Consider the following 15240-nt stretch of genomic DNA (forward strand, 5'->3'; position numbering starts at 1 on the left):
GATAAACAGTCTAGGATGGGATTAGCTGAGAAGCTGAATGCTTCTGAAACACATGGCATTATGGACCATAGTGTTTAAAATAAAAGGAGGGCAGAGACTCGATCTTGGGCTCTCCCTTGGGGATGGCTAATGACTGTGCTGTAGCTGCCTGCGTTTCCCAAAGGACAGTATTTTGGATGGGAGAAGAAGCTGTGAGTGCAGGCTAGGATCAAGCTGGCCTAGCAGAGGGTGGCCAGGTCACTGTTCTTTGGGAACAGGCCACTGTTCTAGAGGGAATGGACTTTGAGGCAGAAGGCTGCCATTCTTCCAAAATTGTATAGCTTTTGTGTCTTAAATTGCTTTAGTTTATAAACTCATCCTATAGATATAAGATAACTAAAAACTACAGTGGGAATGATGGGGGAACTTAGGAGTTAAAGAGTTTAACCTTAATTGATAGGCTTAAGTGATTAAGGCTTATGGAAAGCTGTTATTCCAAAATTGTGTCGATTTTGAATAAAGGCTCCTTTCCTTTCTCACCGAAACTTTGCTGGAATATTTTGCCTAGAAGGTGGTGGCAGGTAGCAGGACCTTGCTTCTGCTCTGTAACAGTATTGCTCAATTGAAATAAACACTCCTGAACTTACTTAAATATTTTGCCATTTGAAATTTAACCTTGACCTATAATGATAAGAATACAGACTGCGGATTACTTTTACATAATTTTACATAAAAATGAAATCTTTTTAAAGTGAATTAAATAACACTAAAATGTTAATTACTTATTTGAAAAAATGTGAATGTATTATATTATAGTTATTGAATGCAAAATTAATTACAATTATTATATTCAATATCATCCAGTTGTCAAAGAAAAATTAGTATCACTCTTCACATATGCTATAATTTCTTTTTAGCTAGCTATGCTAGTATTAATTATTTGATGTTTCAAAATATTTCTTAGCCATCTTGTTCAATGGACATAAATGTTACGCTAATTCAGCAACTCTGGAACAAAGATGTAGCACACATAGAAAAGCAAGAAAATTGATGCTTGTCACTAATGGAAAACAAAGCTTCATTATGTAAAAATCATCAAAAGCATGTGCTCTAGGAAGAAAGATTTAGAAAGGAGAAAAAGGTGTGTTTTCACTTCTGCTAGTTTTATCTTCCTGAAATCTGAAAAAATCTCTCTCCCTAATATTGGCAGTGGTACACCCTAATTCTCTTCACAGCATTCTTGAGAAATCAACAGTTGTTCCTATGCAAACAATGTAAAGACATGTTTTGTTTTGTTTTTCTCATTACCCCTGACTCTGTGTGTGTGTGTGCAAGTGAGAGAGAGAGACAGAGAGGAGTGTCCTGTTTATCTTGGTGCCCTTGTTGTCAGGGCTGCAAATGCTCGTGCTGAAGTATAAGGAAAATTGTGAATAGAAGAGAATAGACTGGAAATATAAGTATCAGAAATTTAGCATATGCAACTGAATCATGGGAGCTCATGTCATTATACATGAAGAGTGAGAGGAGATTCCAGGTTTGGATTTTTAAAGGGGGGGGGTACGTATATTAGATTTGGATAGGAAATCAGAGTTCAATACGTATTATGAACAACAACTAGGGGAATGGTGGAAAGACCATCTGTGATCACAGAACATAAAATGAGAGAAAATCAATGAGCTAAACTAAATCAATGCTGCACAAAGTCGACTGTGAAAAAATAAAACAATTGGGAGCACACATAGCTTAAGTGTCAGTTATTTTAATGTTTAATGCATTTTTATGGGGAATACTATGACGACAAAGATAATTTTTAAATAATTAATTTTTAAAAAATCTGACAGTGTCAGTTTGTTTACTACATTAGTCAAGTACAAAATCATTCTGAAAACAAAATAAGAACTCAGTTACTGAGGGTTGAACAGTGTCATGTTAAAGGAACATAGAGTTTAAAAAAACTCAAGCAAGAATTACAGTGATTAACTTTAAACAAACATAAAGATATGTATTTTTAGTCATAAATAATGATTTTGTATATTACTGTAGATATTTCTAACTTAATTGGGGAAGAATTAAATATATATATATATATATATATGTACAGACAAATACATATTTAATATTATGTGTTAAATACACAAACAATATTTATATAGAAATGTGAATATATTTAATAAATATATTCACATTTCTCTTGCAAACTTTTCATCTCTCTATATATTTGTAAGATAGACTTTCTGTCAGGCAACATAAAAGATACTTAAAATCCAGTACAGGTTCACAACAATCCTAAAGAAATTTTCATTTTATAAAAGAAGAAAATAAAAGACAGTGAGATATGATAATTAAACAATGATTTAAAATCTTAGAGGGTGACTACAAATCTATTTGCTTCTCTGCCTTGCTGCATCCAATAAATTAATTTTTGTCATGTTAGATTTCACACAGTAAAATCATATTCAGAAAAGAATGCTTCCTCTTGAAAATATTTATCATTATAAATAAAAGTCACATGCATAAAACATTTTTCAGGTGAGAAAAATGAATATTTATTCTTGTTCTAATTAGGGTATAATTTATAACTTAAAGGTAGTAGAAAAACAATGTTAATACATAAACTTCAGAAATACAAAGAATTATTGTTAGTAGGGATGATCTGTGCTTTCACATATTTTTATCCAAATCTACTTTATTCTATGTTTTTTATCTTTTTCATGTAAAATATATAACAATATTATATATGTATATATATATATATATATATATATATATATATATATATATATAATAGCCAAAATATTCACAAACATCATCAGTGAGATACTTCCAGTGCTATTAAAATAGAAAGATTTATTTCCTTCTGGGAGCAGAGAAGACGAAACTGATTACATCAAAATCATTTCTCCTGTTGACAGCACCTACAAACTCTGGGTGAATTATAAACAAATGGTTTAAGGCATAGGAAAGCAAACACAATCAGGTAGAAACTGGAGAGGTTATGCCATTTAAAATTAAGAGAGAAAACTAGGTGGACTCCATTTAACTCAGGGTACTAACTCAGGGCATTTAACTAGCGTCTTACCTTCAGGGTACTCCCCAGTTCATGTGAAACTCAGGAGGCAGAGTATGAGAGAAAAGACGCAGTTTCACTGGACTGAAGATTTAGAGGTTGGAGTCAGAGCTGGCGAAGCATCTGGGTTTCAAAGGGGATATTTGAAAAAGGAAGAAGCCACTTACCGCCAAAGATGTGTCAAACTCAATTCAAATAATCTGCTGATGTTAAACCATACATGTGTAAAATGAGACTCTAAGGAATACGGCGGCGAAGGCTGAAACTGTTAGGTATAAATTAAGTAGCTTCCCAAGCTGGGGAGACAGAGTTTGAATTTCAATTACCACTAATTTAGAGGGCTTTGATGAACACCTGAAACTTATCATCGAAACTCAAGAAAATCTGACCTTAATAGTTAGAAGCACATCATAGAACAAAGGTACCACCTCAGTCTAAGGGCAAAATCAAAATGGAAATACTATTGGACAATGCAGGGAATGAATACCTCACAGCATCACAATAATGTACTAGATACTTAGTAGCCTGCTTAACAAATTAGATGTTCTTAACCTCCAAAAAACAGAATCCAGGATTTTTAACTACATATTGTGAGAATGTACAGGATTAAGAATACATATGATTTGCCCAAAGTGTAAATATGATTCATGACACAAGAAAAATAGTCAATAGAAGTAGACCAAGTAATATTTGTATTGAAATTAGCAACAAAAATACTTTAAATAGTACTTAAATAGTTTAAAATATTTCAGATGAAGATGGAAATATTGGAAAAAGACTTGGAGAATTCCAGGAGAGCTATGGAAACTCAGCAAAAGAACAAAATGGAAATATTTAAAATGAACAAAATATGTAGGATCTGAAGTGAAAAATATATTTGCTACTTAGTAGCAATAAAAAGACCTTTGACCTTGAAGAAAGGTACATCAGCATTAGCCAATCTGAAATCAGATACATCAACAGAATGTCACAGAGAGAGAAAAAGATTTGTACCGAAGGAAGCAGACCCTTTGTGTAGAAGTATGTTAGACCTAAATGTAGTTACAATCCAAGAAAGAAAAGAGAGAACATGTATTAATTTTTTTCAAATTTATTTGTAAATTAAATCCTCAGGTCTAAGAATTTCAGTGGACACCAAGTGTAATGAATCTGCAGAAAACCACACTGAAACACATAGCAGTTGACCCAACACAGGAAGAAAACTTTTCCAAAGCACTTGGGGACACAGCAAAGAAGACATGTTGCGTGGAGGAAAATGATGGTATAAATTATAACCGAAAGTCATTATAGCTTTGACGAGAAAACTGCGGGTAACGAGTCAGATTGGGAAAAGCTGTCTTTAAGGTTTCTCCCTCCTGCCCCCATGGTGATGTCCTTGCAGAGGTCTCTGAAAATGACGTAAGTCCATGGGTTCGAGGACAGAGACCTAGGAGCGCAGTTGCCTGGGATAACAAGGTAAATTAGTGAAACAGAAAGACTGGCCAGGGCTCTCTGCCCTTGACTGCAACTCCCTTCAGAGGGCAGTGAACTGACTATTCTATTCATCAAGTCCAGGGTGGCGAGCCCTTGTCATTGTCTACTGTCAGGACTGAAAAATCACACTTAGATTTTTAACTGGGAACTGGCCACCTTATGTGTCTTAGCTTCTTATACTAGCACTTAGGGTGGATATTATCTACGGTCTTTCTGATCGCAGGAGAGAGAGCAGCATCTTCCTGACAAAATTTTGTTGTGGCTCTGGGTCATTCCTGAAATCATAACTTTGAACAGGATTGTTCGGCCATTCTAACTACTCCATTTGCTACTTGTGTATTTTTCTACTTGTAAGAATTGATATATTTTCTACAAAATGCTTTCCTTTTCTCTCATCATTAAAGAAATCTGGTGCCCCAAAGGGAAAAATAGGAAAAGAAAAATCCTATGATTTACTAAATATCTTAGAGAAAACATTTCTGGCTCTTATACTTCAGAGTGAATTATAGTTGAGGAGTTAAGTAATTTTCCATGAATAGGCTGTTTTGCTTATGAGAACACTCCATAAGATTTCAATTAAGAAGGAAATTTGAGATGTAGGATTATCAAATAAAGGACTTTCTCTACTCTCTCATAATAAGACCAGAGTGTAAGAAGAAATAGTGAGTGAACCAGACAGTAAAAATGGAAATAAGCAGCTTCTATAATTGTGAATTTTGAATTTATTTAGTATTTTAGAATGTTAAATTATACAATGAGCTTTATGACAAGTATAATTGTGAATTTTGAATTTATTTAATAGTATTTTAGAATGTTAAATTATACAATGAGCTTTATGACACGTGTACCAGCGGGTGACGCTAGTCTCAGCACAATGGCTTTCTTGTTAAAAACAGAGTCAGCATCCCCTCTGGCTTTACTCTTGGTAAAATGGCCAGTCCAATAGAGGAGGAGCCCACCTCCTTCCAAATACCTGCAGAAATCACTCTTGGTGAGTGAACTTCTCTCCTCTGCATTCGTACACTTGTCATTTCAAAGCCAAATCTGTGGCATAAAATAGCTCTCTCTAGATTCTTAAAGTTTTGGTCTTGTCGAAAATTAGGAAATAGGGTTTCACCCACTTCAAAGGCAGTTTTCATTGTATAATAAAGTTGAACTTATGAAATGGCATAATAGTTTTTTTTTAACTAGTATGATTCCAAGTTACTGCAAAAAGGCCTTTTGGCTCACAAAGTAACTCCTTTCTCACAATATTCGGAACATATATTACATATTAATTTATGTGGGTGGTTTTTAGAACATGAATAGTTTTCAGGAATTATCTATATAAAGTCAAACACCTGTACTATTGATACCTAACGTACTTTTTCAACCAGTATGTGGAGCTACGCCATGTCAGGCTCTTCCAGAAGAACGGAAGCATCGTGAAATGTGAGGTTAACGCTAACTGAGCTGCAGAGGTGAGAACTTCAGCACTTTAGACTCAGAAGAATCCTGACATGCCAAGGCTCTTAGAAGCAACTCATATTAATTTCCTACCTAAAAAGTCATGCTGACATTTGAAAAGAGAAAAAGTAGATTTCATGACTTTGTCCTCACACTTTAATACAAATGATAAAAATACTTCAATTTTTTCCTTCAAATATTCAAATTGCATTCCAGTTGCCTAATCTTAACAACCAACTGCTAGCTAATAATGAGCAAGTCACCATATAGATATGAGTTATGTTATAGTAGAGTATCTGTTTGATCAGGCACACCTGGTTTCTTTTCATGAATATAACCATATTATAAAATGTATCTCATGGAAGTAGTTCTGTGCCCTACAAGAGAGATACCTGATCTTTCATGTTGCATATTACACGCTTAGTGCATGGCCAAAGTTTAGAATATCTTGCATGATCAATAAATATTTTACAACTGATTAATTAATGAAAGCCACATTTGTTAAAAGACTGCCAAGTAGTATGCAGGATATTAAAACCATGGACCACTCCTTGAAATAAAAAAAGCTTACTGGCTTACCGTATTTCCCCTTGCCACCCTATTAATCTGGCAAGGAGATTACACACAACACATCAACAAATGAATTAATATCCTGTGCACTTTCAAAGAAGTAGTAGAAGTGCAAAATAAAACAGAATAAAACTCAGAAATTGATATCTCATTAAAAGAGAAAGTGAAAGAGGATACCAGTGTTGTTTTCATTAACCTAATCAGGGGTAAATAGAAATGGATTATGGATGCGCAATCATGAAACAATTGGAAAGTTTGACCAAATTTAAAACCGTAATTGAGGGTTATCGTCTATTTTTCCATGGAACACCCCAAATCTGAGAATACTTTTTTATCATCTAGTTCACACCAAAGTAATTTTTCCCATTATGAGTGAGTAGTAAGAAATTTGAAATCAATAAGGAATAAGCACTGTTGTGAGTTCTATTGTCCATTTGTTACCATGTTTGATTATATTTATGCTAATAAACCAAAATAACCATATAGATTCTTAATTATAAAGTACATGTACCTGAACACAGTGAAATAATTACTGCTTTACTTTTATTACATACATGTTACACAACTTTAGACATCATATTTTAAGCATGTCCTTGACAAATTAAAATATTCTCATAAAAATGGGTACTAGAATTTAAAAACAATTGTATTTATGATCACCTGAACTATTTCTGTTAATTTCATTTTAAAATATTCAACTTTTCTCCATAATGTATTGATGTTAATAAGAAATGACAACTGTTGACTAAGCACATAGATAATCATCTACTGTAAGTTGTATTACTTCATAACTTACAAGTATGTGAATTCTAACTAAGAATCACAATTTCTGTGGGTTCATGTGTGTGTGTATGTGTGTATAGAAAAAAAGAGTTGGGAGGGGAGTAGAGAAGAAGGTATAGGAGTAAGAGGAGGAGGGGGAGACCTAGAATATGGTGAAATCTGTATTCTTGGATTTTAGTTGTTTTCTTAAATTCTTTATTCAGCATCTACTAGATGTTCTTCTATATGCTAGGAATTATTCCTGGTACAGTAAATTGTCCTCATCACAGTCCTAGTGAGAAACAAAATAAATCAGAAGTTTAGGAGAGAGAGACAGATTTTTAAAAAATGTTCAGCATATAGGAAAACCACAATGGAAAATTGAGTACCATTGAACTTGGGAGTGGGGGACCCTAGGCAAACAGAGGAGCAGAGAGATTATTAGCTGCCTTACAGAAGCGGTGACCTGTGGTTGATGAAACCAGTTAATGTGTCCTCACAGGGAATTATTGAAGGACTAAATAACTTGTCTCAATCCCCTCTCTCTCTTCTCATTGTTCACACCTGTCTGAACCCCACCCATCTGGAATCCCAAAGGCAAAGGGCCCGTTGATGTGTTCCATTCCAGTCTGGCTACTGTGAAGGAGGAAGTGTGCCTCTCAGAAGGTAACCCATGACACTCAGCTCAAGGAAGAAACTGAAAAGACATATGTAAAAATATTTTTATTCTCTTACAAACCTAGTGGGAGAAACAGGTGTGCTTTTTACTGTTTGTAGTCATATACACTAAACTTTTTGCACAGTAAATTTTAGAATCACAGTGTATATTTTTAAGTGAATGAATGCATGAATAAGGGTACAGTGGTTGCTATTCTTTAAATATTTAAAAGCAGAATATGAAGTAGTCTTGTTCTACTTCGCTCCAGGGAATTGAAATTATGACTAAAGGATTATACAGAGAAGGAAGCTAAACAAAAGAAATACATTTTTAAAAACCAGAAATTGTCTGCTAAATAATGAAATGCCTCATTAGTGCTGAGCTTTCTGCCAATGAACTCATTCAAGTAGACATATGATCTTTTAGAAAAGCCAGAGTAGAAGGAACACACAGACACCGCGAATAGGCTCTTAGACTGGCTGAAGATGAATAACTCCACCACTCCTCACTCTTTTCATTATGAGGCCCATAGGAGACATTTATTTCAGTCTCAGCATCAGGAGAGCTGTGCTTTTCTTGAGGAGCTGCTTGTTGTTAGCCCACAGGGACATTCTAAATCTCCATACAGATATTGGCTTTGGCAGTCAGGAATTTTGCTATCAAATTTGTGGTCCATTTTAGCCAATGTGTAGAATGTTTCATGACTGTTCTATTTGCATATTAACACTGCCTCTGGCTTTTCTTATTTTCCTTTTATGCACCACACATCAAATCAATTTTTTAATCTTATGCACTACTTCTAACTTACGTACACACTTTTTTTTTTTTAAGGCAGGGTATAAACAAAGTCTCCTACACTTCTGTTCAAACTTTCTAAATAAATCCAAAGAGGAAAAGTTAGGTAGCTAATAATTTATTTAAATTCTCTTTAAAAACACGTGGACCAGATGTTTTTGCATTGTAAGTTTTACGCCACGCTTTCACCATCTGGAAGGTAGAGGTCCATGTGGCTGCAGAGGGCCTGATGTGCATTCTATACAGGCTAACTCCTAAAATAGAAGGCTTTGGGGTAATTTCCCTCTTTAAGTGTGAAATTATTAAAATAACCCTGAAATTTCAGATAGTCTCACCAAACATCTGAGTTTAGATATAAGTAACAATGAATTCTCAGGAGCAATTAACTCAAACGGAGGGAGGTTCTGATTTGGAGGAACATGTTCAATGCCAGTGCCTCTACCCTGGTGGCACTGAGAATTACCTTCCCACCATGCAGATACAATGGAAACTCTCTCCAAAATGAGCAACTCTAGTACCAGGAACACTTATTAAAGTTAAAAACTGGGCCCTGGCTGGTGTGGCTCAGTAGATTGAGCACCGGCCTGAAAACCATAGGGTGACTGGTTTGATTCCCAGTCAGGGCACATGCCTGGGTTGTGGGCCAGGTCCCCAGCTGGGGGCATGTGAGAGAAACCACACATTGATATTTCTCTCCCTCTCTTTCTCTTCTCTTCCCCTCGCTTTAAACAATAAATAAAACCTTTAAAAAATAAAAACTATTTAAACATTTTATTGAGCTGACATTGATTAATATAATTATATAGGGTTCAAGAGCACAACTATGTGATTTATCATCTTTATGTTACATTCGTGGCCACCACCCAAGGTCAAGTTTTGTTTGTATTTATTTGATTCTCACACACACACACACACAAAATCAAGTGAAATAAAAAGAGCAAAACCCTTTACCTTATCCCCAAAAATAGTCTCAGTGGGTTCATAGGTCTTAAGACTATTAAGTGGATATTAATTCAAGTCAGGTTTGGGATTCAAACTTGGGGCTTTGTCATAACAAATTTTCACAGTAAAAAAAATATTAGGACCTCCAAACATAACTTATTTTCTATGGATGGAAGCAGTTTTACTACCTCCAAGTATTTCCTTTATTTGGTATTCATTATTATATGATTGTCTAACCAATATGCTGTATACATGCGACCATGTAGAATAATATTGAAAGTAAGCTGTAATTGGATAATAAAAAATTCAAATAAAAGAAAATTATCTAAATGCAAAAAAACCCTGGTTATTTTCAAGAAACAAAGAATTTTTAAAAACCTTTGAGGTTCCCCCACCTGCCTAAAAGAGTTTGGGCAGAGGACCTGCCCTGGGAAGGGAGATGATGAGCACAGAAAACTGGAGTTTAACATTAACTGGGTGTGATAGGCAAAAACTTAGCCAAGTCATTTGATCGAAGTCCTGTCTGTGTCCCATGAATAAAGATGGCCCAGCAAGCATTTGTTTACCAAACATTTGCTTCTGCACCTCCGTGTGAATTGCCTTCCTTGCCTTTGAAGTCACAAACCACAACCCCTTCTTTCTCCTTAGCTCAACAAGGTTTATAATCCTCAACTGCTCTTGACCCCTAATTCTTATGGAAGCTCTGTGTGTACATTCATTACAAATATGACTATTTTTTTGTTACTTTGTCTCATGTCAATTTGATTATTAATCCAGCCAGGAGGACTTAGAAGAGTAGAAAGAAAACTATTTCTTCTATCGTACACCACCAGTAGAGGATGCTTTGAAATTGATATTGCATTTAGAATAATGTAAAATAAGGGAGCCATACTCCTTCTTTTATGGACAACACATAAATTCTCTAAAATAAACCAACACAAAAATATTAAAAAATATTTCCCTGAAAAAATTTAAGGCTAATATAAAGAAGTAAAGCTGAAAAAAATTAAGGCTAATATAAAGAAGTAAAGTTACTTAGTTGACATCCATTATTTTTTAAAATCATAGCTCCTATAAAAGTGCTGAAAATTTTGGTAACATCAAGGTTTCAATTACATGTAGTTGGCTAAATTCTAGTTTTTAATCTGAAATATTTATCAAAACACTCTTGGGAATTCCACTTTGGAAAAATACAAATAGTCATTACACTCCTATATTATTTCATGAATTCACAGTGTAGCTAGGCTTAACTATAACTTAGCATATTAATCTTTAGTTGCATCATTGGGCAATGTGTGCTTTTTGTTTTTATTTGTGTGTGCATGGAGAAACAAAGATTTACATGTCCTCAGACATCACACCATTTGAATATATCTTCAAAGAGGGAAAATATAGACACAGCTTTGAAAGTCACACATTATAATTACGAAAACTTTGAAATAACTGTCTACAAAATGTAACAGAACTTTGAGAACATTAAACTAACTTGACTAAAATTGTTATACAATTGGCACCAAATTCCTGGACATTTTATGACTATTTGGATGCTCACTGTGTTCCCCTAACCTCTTTATGTAGCAGGTACTTGGTATAACTGTGTTGAACTGGTAATACATTAAACTGGGTTTACTACAAGCTAGTAAAATGAACGTCCAGTTGACTCCACCTTTTCCTCAAACAACAAACTGTTGTTTGGAATTGTTGGAAGAATCAGGCAAAAAATTTAAACATATGCCTGTGTGCATACACACATGCACACACAGACACAGTCCATTGACATGGATGTATTATGGAGGAAGAACTCATTCCAATGTCTTCCTTTGTCAAATGTAATATTGGAAACACTACCTACTTTCAGATTCCTTATTCCTGAAGGTGGATATTTTGTCAACTAGAAGAAAAGTCACCTTAGGATACAATGAAGAGGGAAGGTAAGGAATTGATTGATTGGGCTCAGCCCACTGATTCTAAACGAACCTTAGTCAAAAAGCTTGAGTGAGTCTTTTATTACTTAGCATGGAACACACTCTTACCTGGGGCAGTGATCTCAAATTGCATGCAACTGAAATTTATTATCTGTGCTCACTGGACTTTTTCAAAAGGAGGTAATCAAAATAATTTATTTTAAAAATTTTCAAGATAACTTTAAATAATTTTCCAAAACTATTTCATAGGAATTTGCTAAAGTACCCTCTAAAATATTAGAGGTACTCTATTTTTTTTAAGTTTAAATTGTACTTTTCTTTTAAATCATAGAGACTGATATTCAAAGTTAATCACATTATAATATTTTGATTAGGTCACAAAATTATTTATCATCAAATGAAATATTCCTTATTTAAAAGTTTCTCTCTTTTTATTATTAATTCTGACAGCTCACTAAACCTCATCTAATGATTCTTACCTTATGCATCAATAATCTTATTAACATTACTGTCCCTGAGATTATGAAAGTGGAACTGAATTTATCTACCTCATTTTCGATTGATGGAAAGAAACTTTTACAAAGATTTCAGTCACCTGACAAAGTAAAAACACATCACTACATTATTTTCACATATCTTGCAAAATTCTAAATATAGAAATTTCCTTCTACCAACATTCTGTTTAAATAACATTTTCCTCTAAGTACACTCTACTTCCTAGCACAAGTTGAGTGTTATGACATATCTTTTTATTCCAGGTAAATGTTTACAAGTTAAAGGAAGAGCCATGCCTTATAAGTCAGGGCATAATTTTGTAGTTGTTACAGCCCATTGTTCTAGTTCCCAGTTTCTCCAATTCACGAATAGAGTGCAGCAGGGCATTTAGTTGGGATTTAGGTACCCTAACACTCCGTCTCCCTTCGGAATGGTTTGAGTTCCTGACAAATGGTCTCTTGCATTAAAGTAGCCATCCATACAGCAAGTGCTAGTTTAAGAAAAAGATGCAGAAAGTGAAGAATTTCAAATTTCTAAGTGACCTGTTCACATTTGAGATTTCTATATTTTCCAGTGTTTAAAATCACTAATCTTATACAGAACCTCTTATACATGTGAGAGAACAGTAAAGCAAGGCTATGTTAGGAATTGCTTGAATTTCTTACTGAAGAAAAAGTAAAGTAGGTGTGTTCATTACAGACAAAGAGGAGACCAGTGTAAAGCTTTTGAAATAATGTTCAATACAAATATTAAAACCTAACTTATTAAACTGCTAATTTAATTATTCTAAAATCTTATTTTTAATATTTATTAAAAGTAAACTTATTAAAANTGTTTAAAATCACTAATCTTATACAGAACCTCTTATACATGTGAGAGAACAGTAAAGCAAGGCTATGTTAGGAATTGCTTGAATTTCTTACTGAAGAAAAAGTAAAGTAGATGTGTTCATTACAGACAAAGAGGAGACCAGTGTAAAGCTTTTGAAATACAAATAACAAATACAAATAACAAATACAAATAATGTTCAATACAAATATTAAAACCTAACTTATTAAACTGCTAATTTAATTATTCTAAAATCTTATTTTTAATATTTATTAAAAGTAAACTTATTAAAATTCTACTAAGATAGTGAAAACAGAAACATTTCTTTTTTTAAAGATTTTATTTATTTATCTTTAGAGGAGAAGGGGAGGAGAAAGGGAGAGAAACATCAATGTATGGTTGCCTCTCATGGGTCCCCTGCTGGGAACTGGCCCACAACCCAGGCATGTGCCCTGACTGGGAATCGAACCACGATCGTCTGGTTCGCAGGACTGTGCTCAATCCACTGAGCTACACCAGCCAGGGCCAGAAACATTTCTTTTAGTCATGCAACACACATACTGACACACACTGTTACTTCTTTTATGTTCTGACTTGTATAAGATAGAAGGTTTGATATATTTGGTAATTGGCGTGACAAAGGATAGATCCAGTGTGACATAGCAAGGATGAGCCAAATAATGGAATATTGTGCACTCTGACTCTATCAATATGGCCTAGAAAATAAGAACAGTCTAAAGCTGCAACTTAGTCTATCATTAACACTAGTCTAGAATCAGCAAATCCCCAAATGTAGTTATAATCATATCAATATTTTATAACAAGAAGTAATCCAAACAAAATTTCTAATCTGTTCCTAATTCTCTAAATTCTTTTTTAAAAAAGATTTTATTTACCTATTTTTACAGAAAGGAGAAGGGAGGGAGAAAGAGAGGGAGAGAAACATCAATGTGTGGTTGCCACTGGTGTGCCCCCAACTGGGGACCTGGCCTGCAACCCAGGCATGTGCCCCTGACTGGGAATCAAACTAGTAACCTATTGGTCTCAGGCCAGCACTCCATCCACTAAGCCACACCAGCCAGGGCTTAAATTCTCAATCTGTTTCCAATTAGGAGATAGGTTCTCTGGCAATAGTATTTCCACTGCAGAAACTGGGATGGGATAAGGTTCTAGCCCCAACTCACCTAGCATCCTATTTTTCAAATTCTTTACACTGTTCCAAGTCTGAAGGCTAGAGTATAATGTGTGAGTAGGAACAGAGAAGACACTTGTTTACTAGGCTTGTGTGATAGAATGGTCCAGTAAAGAAGAACTTCAACCCAAGATGGGTATCCACGGGTCCATTCTCTCTGAGATCGTTCAAGGTCTAGTTGGTCAGAGAAACTTGTAGGAATGTATATTTATTATACCAACAAATTAAAGAAGACAAATTACAATACCCTAAAAATACAGATCAATATTTAAAACACTCCAGATCAATTGAAGAAAACAAAACATTGTATAACTAGCTAGTAAAAGAGACCTTAATTTCATGAAGTCTTAATATGGAAAGCACTATGATTTATAATGGACTTCCTATCTTTAAAATGAAATGATATGCATACTGCCGTGTCTTTTCTTTTTAATGTTATATTGAAAGGTTAAGCCAAAACAATATAACCATTAGTATACTACTTGAATACTATTAACTACTGTAATAATCTTACAGAAAAACAATTGTTCTCACAATCATAACAATAGCTATAAAGTTTCCAGGGATAATTTAACAAGACTTGTACTAGGGCACAATATAAAAAAAGCCTGAGTATATTACTAAAGAAGACAGTGAGAAATAAACAAATTGCATAGACAGATGCACTGAATATTGTACAGAAAGCGACTCTCTTTGTTATTAAAATTGGATTTAATAGTACATGATACGTATGTATTCACAGTAACATCACAAAATAGGTAGAGCACTAGAAATGGGTTGAAATCAAGGGCATAAAATTGTTATTTGAGCCTGAGAAGCTGCTCAAGGAAGACTTTAATCTTATTTTCAATGTTTAAATTTGTACAAGGGGGATGCAGTCTGGTATTCTTTGAGAAGTAAAGTGACTGAATAAAGGTGAAAATATTTTTTAAAGGTGCTAGAGACAATTATAATGTTTCAAAATATGACAGCCTGACAATTTCTGGCTTCAAAGTTGGGTACTAGAAATGTTTGGAGGTTTCCATAGAAATGCATATTTTAAATAAATTCGTATTTATATAAAATTTTAATTAAATGACTATTCTAAAAACCACTGTTTTACAAGAAT

Source organism: Sturnira hondurensis, unplaced genomic scaffold (assembly GCF_014824575.4).
Source record: "Sturnira hondurensis isolate 20B ecotype Veracruz unplaced genomic scaffold, ASM1482457v3 Scaffold0009859, whole genome shotgun sequence".
NCBI lineage: Eukaryota > Metazoa > Chordata > Mammalia > Chiroptera > Phyllostomidae > Sturnira > Sturnira hondurensis.